This window comes from Sorex araneus, chromosome 4 (genome assembly GCF_027595985.1).
Source record: "Sorex araneus isolate mSorAra2 chromosome 4, mSorAra2.pri, whole genome shotgun sequence".
NCBI lineage: Eukaryota > Metazoa > Chordata > Mammalia > Eulipotyphla > Soricidae > Sorex > Sorex araneus.
The window spans coordinates 66298905-66311524 of NC_073305.1; the positions used below are offsets into that span (position 1 = coordinate 66298905).

A 12620-nucleotide genomic window follows, 5' to 3' on the forward strand; every position below is an offset into this window, starting at 1 on the left:
AAGCAATCGCTGTTGGAGAGGATGTGGAGAGAAGGGGACCCTTCTCCACTGCTGGTGGGAATGCCGACTGGTCCAGCCCCTTTGGAAAACAATATGGACGATTCTCAAAAACGGAGCTTCCATTTGATCCAGCAATACCACTTCTGGGAATATATCCTGGATAAACAAAAAAGTATAGTCGAAATGATATCTGTACTTATGTGTTCATTGCAGCACTGTTTAAAATAGCCAGAATCTGGAAAAAACCCGAGTGCCCAAGAACATATGACTGGTTAAAGAAACTTTGGTACATCTATACAATGGAATACTATGCAGCAGTTAGAAAGCATGAAGTCATGAACTCTGCATATAAGTGGATCAACATGGAAAGTATCATGCTAAGTGAAATGAGCCAGAAAGAGAGGGACAGACATAGAAAGACTGTACTCATCTGTGGAATATAGAACAACAGAGTAGGAGACTAATACCCAAGAATAGTAGTATATAATACCAGAAGGTTGGCTCCATAGCTTGGAAGCTTGCCTCACACGCTGGGGGAAAGTCATCCCAGATAGAGAGGGGAACACCAAGTAATATGTGATTAGAGATCCTGCGTGGGAAGGGAGATGCGTGCTGAAAGTAGACTAGAGACTGAACAGGATAACCACTCAATACCCTTATTTGGAACCACAACACCCAAAAGGAAAGAGAGATATCAAGTTGGAATGCCCTGCTACAGAGGCAGGGTGGGGGTGGGGGGGATGGGACAGGAGGGTGGGAGGGATATTGTGTTCATGGGTGGTGGAGAATGGACACTGGTGGAGGGATGGGCTCTTAAACATTGCATGAGGGGAAAAAAAGCATGAAAATGTGTGAATCTGTAACTGTACCCTCACTGTGACTCACTAATTTAAAAATAAATTTAAAAAATAAATAAATAAAGTAAAAAGAGAATAAAAAAAAAGATGACATGCCACTGACCAAGCAAGTGAAAACAGAGATTAACATATGGAACTACCTTACACTAAGAAGCTTCTGTACCTTCAAAGATACACTGACCAGAAAACAAAGACAGTCTACAGAATGGGAAAGGATATTCGCCCAATACCTATCTGATAAGGGGTGGAAATCAAGGATATACAAGGCCCTGGTTGAACTCTACAAAAAGAAAACACCCAATCCCATCAGAAAATGGGGCAATGAAATGAACAGAAACTTTCTTTGTAGAGGTCCTTTACTTCTTTAGTTAAGCTGATTCCAAATTATTTGATTTTCTGGGGTACGATTGTGAACGGGATTGCTTTTTTCATGTCTCTTTCCTCTGTCTCATTGTTTGCATATAGGAAGGCCATGGATTTTTGGGTATTGAGTTTATAGCATGCAACTTTACTGTACAGGTCAATTGTTTCTAAGAGTTTCTTACTAGAGCTTTTAGGCTTCTCTAGGTATAGTATCATATCATCTGCGAATAGTGAGAGCTTGATTTCTTCCTTTCCGATCTGAATCCCCTTAATATCTTTTTCTTGCCTGATGGCTATTGCTAATACTTCCAGTACTATATTAAAGAGAAGTGGTGAGAGTGGGCATCCTTGTCTTGTCCCCGATCTTAGGGGAAAGGCCCTTAGTTTTTCTCCATTGATGATAATGCTTGCCATCGGTTCGTGATAGATGGCTTTGACTATCTTGAGGAAAGTTCCTCCAAAGCCCATTTTGGTGAGAGTTTTTATCATGAATGGGTGCTGGATCTTGTCAAATGCTTTCTCTGCATCTATTGATATGATCATATGGTTTTTATCTTTACTTTTGTTGATATGCTGGATTATGTTGATTGATTTCCGAATGTTAAACCATCCTTGCATCCCCGGGATGAATCCCACTTGGTCATGGTGTATGATCTTTTTGATGAGTTGTTGGATTCTATTTGCTAGTATTTTGTTGAGGATCTTCGCACCGGTGTTCATCAAGGATATTGGTCTATAGTTTTATTTGTTAGCGGTGTCTTTGTTTGCTTTTGGTATTAGGGAGATATGTACCTCGTAGAAACTGTTCGGAAGGGTTCCTGTCTTTTCAATTTCCTGGAAAATCTTGAGGAGAACTGGCAACAAGTCTTCTTTAAATGTTTGGAAGAATTCGCCAGTGAATCCGTCTGGACCTGGGCTTTTGTTTTTGGGGAGACTGTTGATTACAGTTTCGATGTCCTTGATATTTATGGGCCTATTCAGGTATTTCAAGTCTTCTTGGTTCACTCTTGGGAGATTGTAGGAATCAAGTAATTCGTCCATTTCTTTTAGGTTCTCTTGTTTCGTGGCATACAGATTTTCAAAGTAGTCTCTGATGATCTTTTGAATCTCCTTGGTTTCTGTTGTGATGCCCCCCTTTTCATTTCTGATTCGGTTTATTAGGGTTTTCTCTCTTTCTTTCTTTGTGAGTCTTGCTAGTGGTTTATCAATCTTATTTATTTTCTTGAAGAACAAGCTCTTTGTTTCATTAATCTTTTGGATTGTTTTTTGGGTTTTCATATCATTCATTTCTGCTCTAAGTTTTACTATTTCTTTCCTTCAATCTTGTTTGGGTTCCTTTTGCTGGTCCTCTTCTAAGATCTTGAGCTGCAAAGTCAAGCTATCTATATAGGCCCTTTCTTCCTTTCTGAGGAAAGCTTGCAGAGCTATAAATTTTCCCCTTAACACAGCTTTAGCTGAGTCCCATAGGTTCTGATAGCTTGTGTCTTCATTCTCATTTGTTTCGAGGTATCTCTTGATTTCTTCCTTGATTTCCTTCGTGACCCACTCATTGTTCAATAGTGAGTTGTTTAATTTCCAAGTGTTTGATTTGGTTCTCCGCATCTGTGCGTGTTTAACTTCTATCTTCAGTGCATCATGATCTGAGAAGATAGTTGACACAATTTCTATCTTCCCGATTCTATTAAGGTATAATTTGTGACCCAGAACATGGTCTATTTTGGAAAAGGATCCATGTGCACTGGAAAAGAATGTGTATTCTTTCTTTTTGGGGTGTATAGCCCTGTATAGGTCTATTAGCCCTGTCTCTTCCATTTCTTCCTTCAGAGCCATTGTTTCCTTGCTGAGTGTTGTTCTTGTCGATCTATCCAAAGGTGATAAAGCAGTGTTGAAGTCTCCTACTACTATCGTGGTGCTAGTTATGTCTTCCTTAAATTCTGTTAGGAGTTCTTTTAAGTATTTAGCTGGTTGTTCATTAGGTGCGTATACGTTTAATAGTGTGATTTCTTCCTGTTGTACATATCCCTTGATGAATAGGAAATGACCTTCGCTGTCCCTTCTAATCTTTTTCAGCCTGAAATCTATGTTGTCGGATACTAGTATGGCCACCCCCGCTTTTTTGAGGAGCTGTTTGCTTGCAGGATTGTTTTCCATCCTTTGATTTTGAGTCTGTGTTTGTTTTGACTATTCAGATGTGTTTCTTGTAGGCAGCAGGAAGTTGGGTTTAGTTTCCGAATCCATTTTGCCACTCTGTGCCTCTTGATTGGTGCATTTAGACCATTCACATTAAGAGAAATTATTGTCATGGGATTTTGTGCCATTTTTCTGTAGGGTTTGTTGTTCTTGTAGGTTATTTTCCTTGTCTTATAGTAGCCCTCTGAGTCCTTCTTTTAAATTTGGTCTTGAGTCTATGAAGTTCCTGAGCTGTTGTTTCTCCGTGAAATAGTGTATAGTTCCTTCAAGTTTAATTGAGAGTTTAGCCGGGTAAAGTATTCTTGGTGAGGCATTCATTTCATTGAGTTTTTTCACTATATCCCACCATTGTCTTTGGGCTTGGAAGGCTTCTTCTGATAGGTCTCCTGTGAATCTAAGGGGTGCTCCTTTGTATATGATCTCCTTCTTTGATCTTGCTGCTTGCAGTATTGTATCTCTATCCATAGCATCCATCATTCTGACTATGATATGCCTTGGGGATTTTTTATTTGGGTCCCTTTTAGCTGGTACCCTTCGGACTCCTTGGATCTGGATGTCCATATTTTCTAGCTCTGGGAATTTCTTAGCAATGATGTCTTTAATTGTGTTTTTTTTCGTTAGGATTGGTCCCCTGTGGTTCTGGTACTCCAATGATTCTTATGTTGTTTCTCCTAAGGTCATCCCCTAGGACTCTAATTCGCTCTAGAGCCATTTTGAGATCTTTTGCCATTATTTGTTGTTGCCTATATGCTTTCTGCAGCTCATCTTCAAGATCACTGATTCTTTCTTCGGCAGTAGTCATTATACTGTTAAGGGCTCCTACTGAGTTTTTTTATTTCGTCTACTGATTCTTTTAGTTGTGTGACTTCTGTTCGTAGCTTTGAAATTTCTGCTCTCATTTCTTCCTGGATTATCTTGGTGGATCGTTCCAATGCTGCATTCATATCCTCCCTTAATTTATTGGATGTTCACTCCATAGTTTCTTTAAGTTCTTCAACCATCTTCACGATTTCCTCTCTGAAATCTTTATCAGAGAGGAGACTGTATTTCTGGGGAGCCATTGCTGGGGTTGCTGAGACCCTCCCTTCCAAATCTGTTGGTGGTGGGTATTTTCGCTGTTTCTTCATGTTGTTTTGGGTTTTACTGTTAAGAGCTCTCCTTAGCTAAAGAGGACTCTCAAGAGAAAGCGTGGGGCTATGATCTGTTTACAAAGGACTTTTATGTGCAGCTTGATGTGTTCACTAATACTTTTTGTAAAATTAGGATAGGCTAGGTCAGTTGACTGTTAACATATAGTGACTAAGATGATGAGGGTATTCCTCAGAGGAATAGATTCTGTCAATTATGGCCAAAGCACAATGCAATGAGTGGGAAAAAACTTTTTGGCCGTGAGAAAAAAGGAGGCCACACCCCCTGACATGTGGCCACGCCCCTAAAACCCTGGTGGGGAGGGAGAGTGAAGGCCACCGCTGAAGGGAGTGAGACGCGTGAGAGGGGCCTGGGGTCTCCAGACCCCAAGCGCGAGCGTGGGGGAGATCGCTGTGTTCTTTGGCAGGGGGCTGGGTCTCCGACGGAACGTCCCAAGTTACCTGATCAGGCGGGTAGGGAAAGTCAAGGCCGCCGCCGCAGGGAGTGAGACGCGTGAGAGAGGCCTAGGGTCTCTGAACAGAAACTTTCTCAAAGAAGAAATACAAATGGTCAAAAGGCACACGAAAAAAAAACCTTCATTACTTATAATCAGGAAGATGCAGATCAAAACAACAATGAGATATCATCTCACACCACAGAGGCTGACACATATCCAAAAGAACAAAAGCAATTAGTGTTGGCAAGGATATGGGGAGAAAGGAATTCTCCTTGACTGGTGGTAGGAACACCAATTGGTTCAACCCTTTTCGAAAAAAGTATGGTGCTTCTCAAAATATTAGAAATTGAGCTCCCACTTGACCCCGCAATACCACTTCTGGGAATATATCCCAGAGATGTAAAAAAGTATAGTAAAAATGACATCTGCACTTGTATGTTCATTGTAGCACTGTTTACAATAGCCAGAATCTGGAAAAAAAAAGAGTGCCCAAGAACAGATGACTGGTTAAAGAAACTTTGGTACATCTACACAATGGAATACTATGCAGCTGTTAGAAAGGATGAAGTTATGAAATTTGCATATAAGTGGATCGACATGGAGAATGTCATGTTAAGTGAAATGAGTCAGAAAGAGGGGGACAGACATAGGATCATTGATGGTGGAGAATGGGCACTAGTGGAGGCATAGGTACTTGATTATTGTATGACTGAAATGTAAGCACAAAAGTTTGTAAGTCTGTAACTGCACATCATGGTGATTCACTAATAAAAATTATTTTAAAAAAATTAACTCCTAGGCCGGCTTGGGCTTCTCTGCATCCTCCCCCACTTTGCCACCGCGGCCAATCAAGCCCAGCGCCGCCCCATCTCACGCGTCTTGAACAGGTGAGGACTGACCGGGAAACGCTTCCCTGCGCTCCGCGGACCTGCGAGAAATTGCGACTCTGCCAGGAAGATTCTGGGGGCGTGTCCTGTATCTCAGTGGCCGTGGTCTCAAAGTGGACGTGGCCTCCTGTCAGAGCTGCAGCCCCTAACTCGGCCGCACATATTATCTCCACAGATATTATCTCTGACCTTGGCACAATAGGTATTGTCTATTTCTTTGAAAATCACTTTAATCATCTCAACCACCTATGCAAAACACCCATTAACTTAGTCTAACTTTACACAACCTACCACTGAATAAGGGAAGCTTAGCACAAACAGAAACCCTCCTTCCCACAACAAGAGGGAGCAGGAATAAAGAACCACAAAGCTCAGACCCTACACTTCCATATCAAGATGAAGAAGCGGCGAAAATCCCCTCCACCAAGAGAGGGAAATGAAAAGATTCCAGAAACATCATCAGGGGCTACTCACATCTACGACCTCTCAGATAAACAATTCAGAGAGGAAATCAGGAGGAGAGTCGACCTAGTACAAGCAACCATGGAACAGACATCCAATAAGTTACGGGAGGAGATGAATGAAGCACTGCAACGGTCTACCAAGAAAATGCAGGAAGAAATGAGAGCAGAAATTTCAAACCTACGAATAGAAGTCACACAAATAAAGGAATCAGTAGATCAAGTAAAAATCTCATTAGATGCCCTCAACAGTAGAATGACTACAGCCGAAGACAGAATCAGCGACCTAGAAAATGAGCTACAGAAAGCTTATAGACAACAACAAGTCATGGCCAAAGACCTCAAAATGGCTATAGAACAAGTCAGAGCCCTGGGGGATGACTTCAAGAGGAACAACATTAGAATCATTGGAGTACCAGAACCACAGGGAAGTAACCCCAATGAAAAAAACACAGTCAAAAACATCATTGCTAAGAAATTCCCAGAGCTGGAGAAGGCAGGCATCCAGATCCAAGGAGTCCGAAGAGTACCAGCAAAAAGAGACCCGAATAAAAAGACTCCAAGGCATATCATAGTCAGAATGACGGATGCTATGGATAGAGACACAATTCTGCAAGCAGCAAGGTCAAAGAAGGAAATCACATACAAAGGAGCACCCCTCAGATTTGCAACAGACCTGTCAGAGGAAACCCTCCAAGCCCGAAGACAATGGTGGGACATAGTGAAAAAACTCAATGAAATGAATGCCTCATCAAGAATACTTTATCCGGCCAAACTCTCACTCAAACTCCAAGGAAACATACATTACTTCTCGGACAAACAACAGCTCAGGAACTTCATAGACTCAAAACCAAACTTGAAAGAAGGACTAAAGGGGCTACTGTGAGACAAGTAGGGGCCCCATAAGAACAACAAATCCCACAGAAAGATGACACAAAACCCCATCATAATAATCTCTCTCAATGTCAAAGGCCTAAATGCACCTATCAAGAGACACAGAGTGGCAAAATGGATCCGGAAATTAAACCCAACATTCTGTTGTCTGCAAGAAACTCACCTGAACAAACAGTAAACATAGACTCAAAGTCAAAGGATGGAAAACAATCCTGCAAGCAAACAACCCCCTTAAAATAGCTGGAGTGGTCATCCCAATATCCGACAACATAGATTTCAGGTTGAAAAAGATTAAATGGGACAGCGAAGGTCATTTTCTATTTATCAAGGGATATGTACAACAGGAAGAAATCACACTCTTAAACATATATGCACCTAATGAGCGACCAGCTAAATATTTAAAACAACTCCTAACAGACTTCAAAGAGGATATCACTAACAGCACAATAGTAGTCAGAGACTTCAATACGGCCTTATCGCCTCAAGATAGATCGACAAGAACAAAACTCAACAAGGAAACACTGACTGGGAAAGAAGAAATTGAAGAGAGAGGCCTAATAGACCTATACAGGGTCTTACACCCCAAAAAGAAAGAATACACATTCTTTTCCAGTGCACACGGAACATTTTCTAAAATAGACCATGTACTGGGCCACAGAAAATACCTCAATAGAATCGGAAAAATAGAAATTGTATCAACCATCTTCTCAGACCATGATACGCTGAAGATAGAAGCTAACTACTCACTGACACGGAGAATCAAATCAAACACTTGGAAATTAAACAATTCAATGTTGAACAATGAGGGGGTCAGGAAGAAAATCAAGGAAGAAATCAAAAAATACTTAGAAACAAATGAGAATGAAGACATGAGCTGCCAAAACCTATGGGACGCAGCTAAAGCCGTGATAAGGGAAAATTTATAGCTCTACAAGCATTCCTCAGGAAGGAAGAAAGGGCCCACATAGACAGCTTGACTTCACGACTCAAGACCTTAGAAAAGGACCAGAAAAAGGAACCCAAACCAGATTGAAGGAAAGAAATAATAAAAAATAGAGCAGAAATTAATGACATGGAAACCAAAAAGACAATCCGAAAGATCAATGAAACAAAGAGCTGGTTCTTCGAGAAAATAAATAAGATTGATAAACCGCTAGCAAGACTCACAAAGAAAGAAAGAGAGAGAACCCTAATAAATCTAATCATAAACGAAAAGGGGGACATCATAACAGAAACCAGTGAGATTCAAAACATCGTTAGAGACCACTTCAAAAGTCTATATGCCACAAAACAGAAGAACCTAAAAGAAATGGATGGATTCCTCGATTCCTACAATCTCCCAAGACTGAACAAAGAAGACTTGGAATACCTGAATAGACCCATCAATGTTAAGGAAATTGAAACTGTAATCAAAAACCTCCCCAAAAACAAAAGCCCAGGCCCAGATGGATTCACTGGCGAATTCTTCCAAACATTTAAAGAACTGTTGCCTGTTTTCCTCAAACTTTTCCAGGAAATTGAAAAAACAGGAAGTCTCCCAAACAGTTTCTATGAAGCACACATCTCCCTAATAACAAAAGCAAACAAAGACACCGCTAAGAAAGAAAATTACAGACCAATATCCCTGATGAACACCGATGCGAAGATCCTCAACAAAATACTAGCAAACAGTATCCAACAACTCATCAAAAAGATCATACATCACGACCAAGTGGGATTCATCCCGGGGATGCAAGGATGGTTTAACATTCGGAAATCAATCAACATAATCCAGCATATCAACAAAAGTAAAGATAAAAACCATATGATCATATCAATAGATGCAGAGAAAGCATTTGACAAGATCCAACATCCTTTCATGATGAAAACCCTCGCCAAAATGGGGTTTGGAGGAACTTTCCTCAAGATAGTCGAAGCCATCTATCACAAGCCTACGGCAAGCATTATCTTCAACGGGGAAAAACTAAGGGTCTTTCCTCTGAGATCAGGCACAAGACAAGGATGCCCACTCTCACCACTCCTCTTCAATATAGTACTGGAAGTACTTGCAATAGCTATTAGACAAGAGAAAGAGATTAAGGGCATCCAGATAGGAAAGGAAGAAATCAAACTCTCGCTATTTGCAGACGATATGATACTATATCTAGAGAAGCCTAAAGCCTCTACTAAGAAACTCTTAGAAACGATAGACTTATACAGTAAAGTTGCAGGCTACAAAATCAATACCCAAAAATCCATGGCCTTCATATATGCAAACAATGAGGCAGAGGAAAGGGACATGAAAAAAGCAATCCTATTCACAATCGTGCCCCAGAAAATCAAGTACCTCGGAATCAGCTTAACCAAGGAAGTAAAAGACCTCTACAAAGAAAACTACAAAACGCTACTCCATGAAATCAAAGAGGACATGAGAAAATGGAAACATATACCCTGCTCGTGGATAGGGAGAACCAATGTTGTCAAAATGGCAATACTCCCCAAAGCATTATACAGATTCAATGCGATCCCTATCAGGATACCCATGACATTCTTCAAAGAAATGGATCAAGGAATGTCTCCAGCCTGAGAACTAAGCCTCGGCCCCGTGCCTGCACAGGAGGGGAAAGGTATTTCTCTCTCGCGCCTCTTTCTCTCCGGGGATGAAGGGCGCGGTGGCCGCCATATTAAGACGACCACAGATGGGATTTACGACAAAAACTGCAGCAAAAGGACACGAGGGTGCTCTTGGGAAGGTGGGAGGCACCGGCCCCTCCCACCGCTGAGATGTGATCCCGGGGGCCGCACACATGTGCGGCCTCTCCGCAGCTGCACAAGCATGAATCCAGACCCAGAAAAACCTCTTTTGGCATGAGCAACTCCTCGCAGAATGTCTCCAGCCTGAGAACTAAGCCTCGGCCCCGTGCCTGCCCAGGAGGGGAAAGGTATTTCTCTCTCTCGCCTCTTTCTCTCCGGGGATGAAGGGCGCGGTGGCCGCCATATTAAGACGACCACAGATTGGGTTTTCAAGCCTGCAATTATCTAATATCTGGAAGAAATCTCCCTGGACTTCTTTTTAAAGTACAGAAATTCAAAACCGCGTGTCCGCGGGACCTTATTTGTCTTCACAGTAAGTCTGAATCTAGTGGGGTACTCCTAACAGCAATAGTGAGGTTTGAGGTTTGTGTTGAAATATTGAATGTAACCAAAGTAAACAGAATGTAAAATGAAACTTATCAGTTACAAGGTAGGGGGTGGGGTGGCGGGATGGGAGGTGTACTGTGTGGGTTTTTTTTTTTTTTTTGGTGGTGGTATATGGGCACTGGTGAAGGGATGGTTGTTTCAGCATTGTATAACTGAGACCTAAGCCCGGAAGCATTGTAATCTTCCACACGGTGATTTAATAAAATAAAATTAAAAAGAAAAAACAAAAAAAACAAAGAAATGGATCAAGCAATCCTAAAATTCATATGGAACAACAAACGTCCAAGGATAGCTAAAACAATTCTTGGGAAAAAGTCGATGGGAGGCATCACCCTCCCCAACCTCAAACTTCACTACAAAGCAGTAACAATTAAAACAGCATGGTACTGGAACAAAGGCAGAGCCGTAGACCAATGGAACAGGGTGGAATATCCCTACACACAACCCCAAATGTACGATCATCTAATCTTTGATAAGGGAGCAAGAGATGTGAAGTGGAGAAAGGAAAGCCTCTTTAGCAAATGGTGCTGGCACAACTGGACAACCACATGCAAAAAAATGGGCTTAGACCTCGACCTGACACCATGCACAAAAGTCAGATCAAAATGGATTAAAGACCTCAACATTAGAACACAAACCATAAGGTACATTGAAGACAAGGTCGGCAAAACCCTCCACGATATTGAAGATAAAGGCATCTTCAAAGGTGACATGGAACTAAGCAATCTAGTAAAAACAGAGATCAACAAATGGGACTACATTAAACTAAAAAGCTTCTGCACCACAAAAGATACAGTGAGCAGAATACAAAGACTATCCACAGAATGGGAAAGGATATTTACACAATACCCATCAGATAAGGGGTTGATTTCAATGGTATATAAAGTACTGGTTGAACTCTACAAGAAGAAAACATCCAACCCCATCAAAAAATGGGGCAAAGAAATGAACAGAAACTTTACCAAGGAAGAAATATGAATGGCCAAAAGGCACATGAAAAAGTGCTCTACATCACTAATCATCAGAGAGATGCAGATCAAAACAACCACAAGATACCACCTCACACCACAGAGACTAGCACACATCCAAAAGAACAAAAGCAACCGCTGTTGGAGAGGATGTGGGGAGAAAGGGACCCTTCTACACTGCTGGTGGGAATGCCGACTGGTTCAGCCCTTCTGGAAAACAATATGGACGATTCTCAAAAATTTAGATATTGAGCTCCCATTTGACCCAGCAATACCACTGCTGGGAATATATCCCAGAGAGGCAAAAAAGTATAATCGAAATGACATCTGCACATGTATGTTCATCGCAGCACTGTTTACAATAGCCAGAATCTGGAAAAAACCCGAATGCCCTAGAACAGATGACTGGTGGAGGAAACTTTGGTACATCTATACAATGGAATACTATGCAGCTGTTAGAAAAAAGGAGGTCATGAATTTTGTATTTAAGTGGATCGGCATGAAAAATTTCATGCTAAGCGAAATGAGTCAGAAAGAGAGAGACAGACATAGAAAGACTGCACTCATCTGTGGTATATAGAATAACAGAGTGGGAGACTAACACCCAAGAATTGTAGAAATAAGTACCAGAAGGTTGACTCCATGGCTTGGAGGCTGACCTCACATTCTGGGGAAAGGGCAACTCAGAGAAGGGATCACCAACTTTAATGTAGTCGAAGGCCATGCGGGGGAAGGGAGTTGCGGGCTGAATGAGGGCTAGAGACTGAGCACAGTGGCCACTCAACACCTTTATTGCAAACCACAACAGCTAATTAGAGAGAGAGAACAGAAGGGAATGCCCTGCCACAGTGGCAGGGTGGGGTGGGGAGAGATGGGATTGGGGAGGGTGGGAGGGACGCTGGGTTTACTGGTGGTGGAGAATGGGCACTGGTGAAGGGATGGGTTCCCGAACTTTGTATGAGGGAAGCATAAGCACAAAAGTGTATAAATCTGTAACTGTACCCTCACGGTGATTCTCTAATTAAAAATAAATAAATTTAAAAAAAGTCAATCTGGTGAAAAGAAAATAAATTAATTCCTAACTGAAAATGTCCCAATTCCAAAATAGGTAGATGAGCCCTTATTATGTACCAGACCCTTTCTTACAGATTATCTCATTTTATTAAATCAGGTCAAAAATCTAAAAAAAAAGTCTGACATCTTGCATTTTGCTACAACACATAACCAGAAGGTAT

The 12620-nt window shown here is 41.5% G+C and overlaps 1 protein-coding gene across 7 annotated transcripts in view; it reads right to left on the reverse strand.

Annotated features, from left to right (window-relative positions):
• TAFA4 (TAFA chemokine like family member 4) overlaps window positions 1-12620 on the reverse strand; it is a 302837-nt gene that overhangs the window by 167854 nt on the left and 122363 nt on the right. The gene's annotated exons all lie outside the window — the stretch shown is intronic.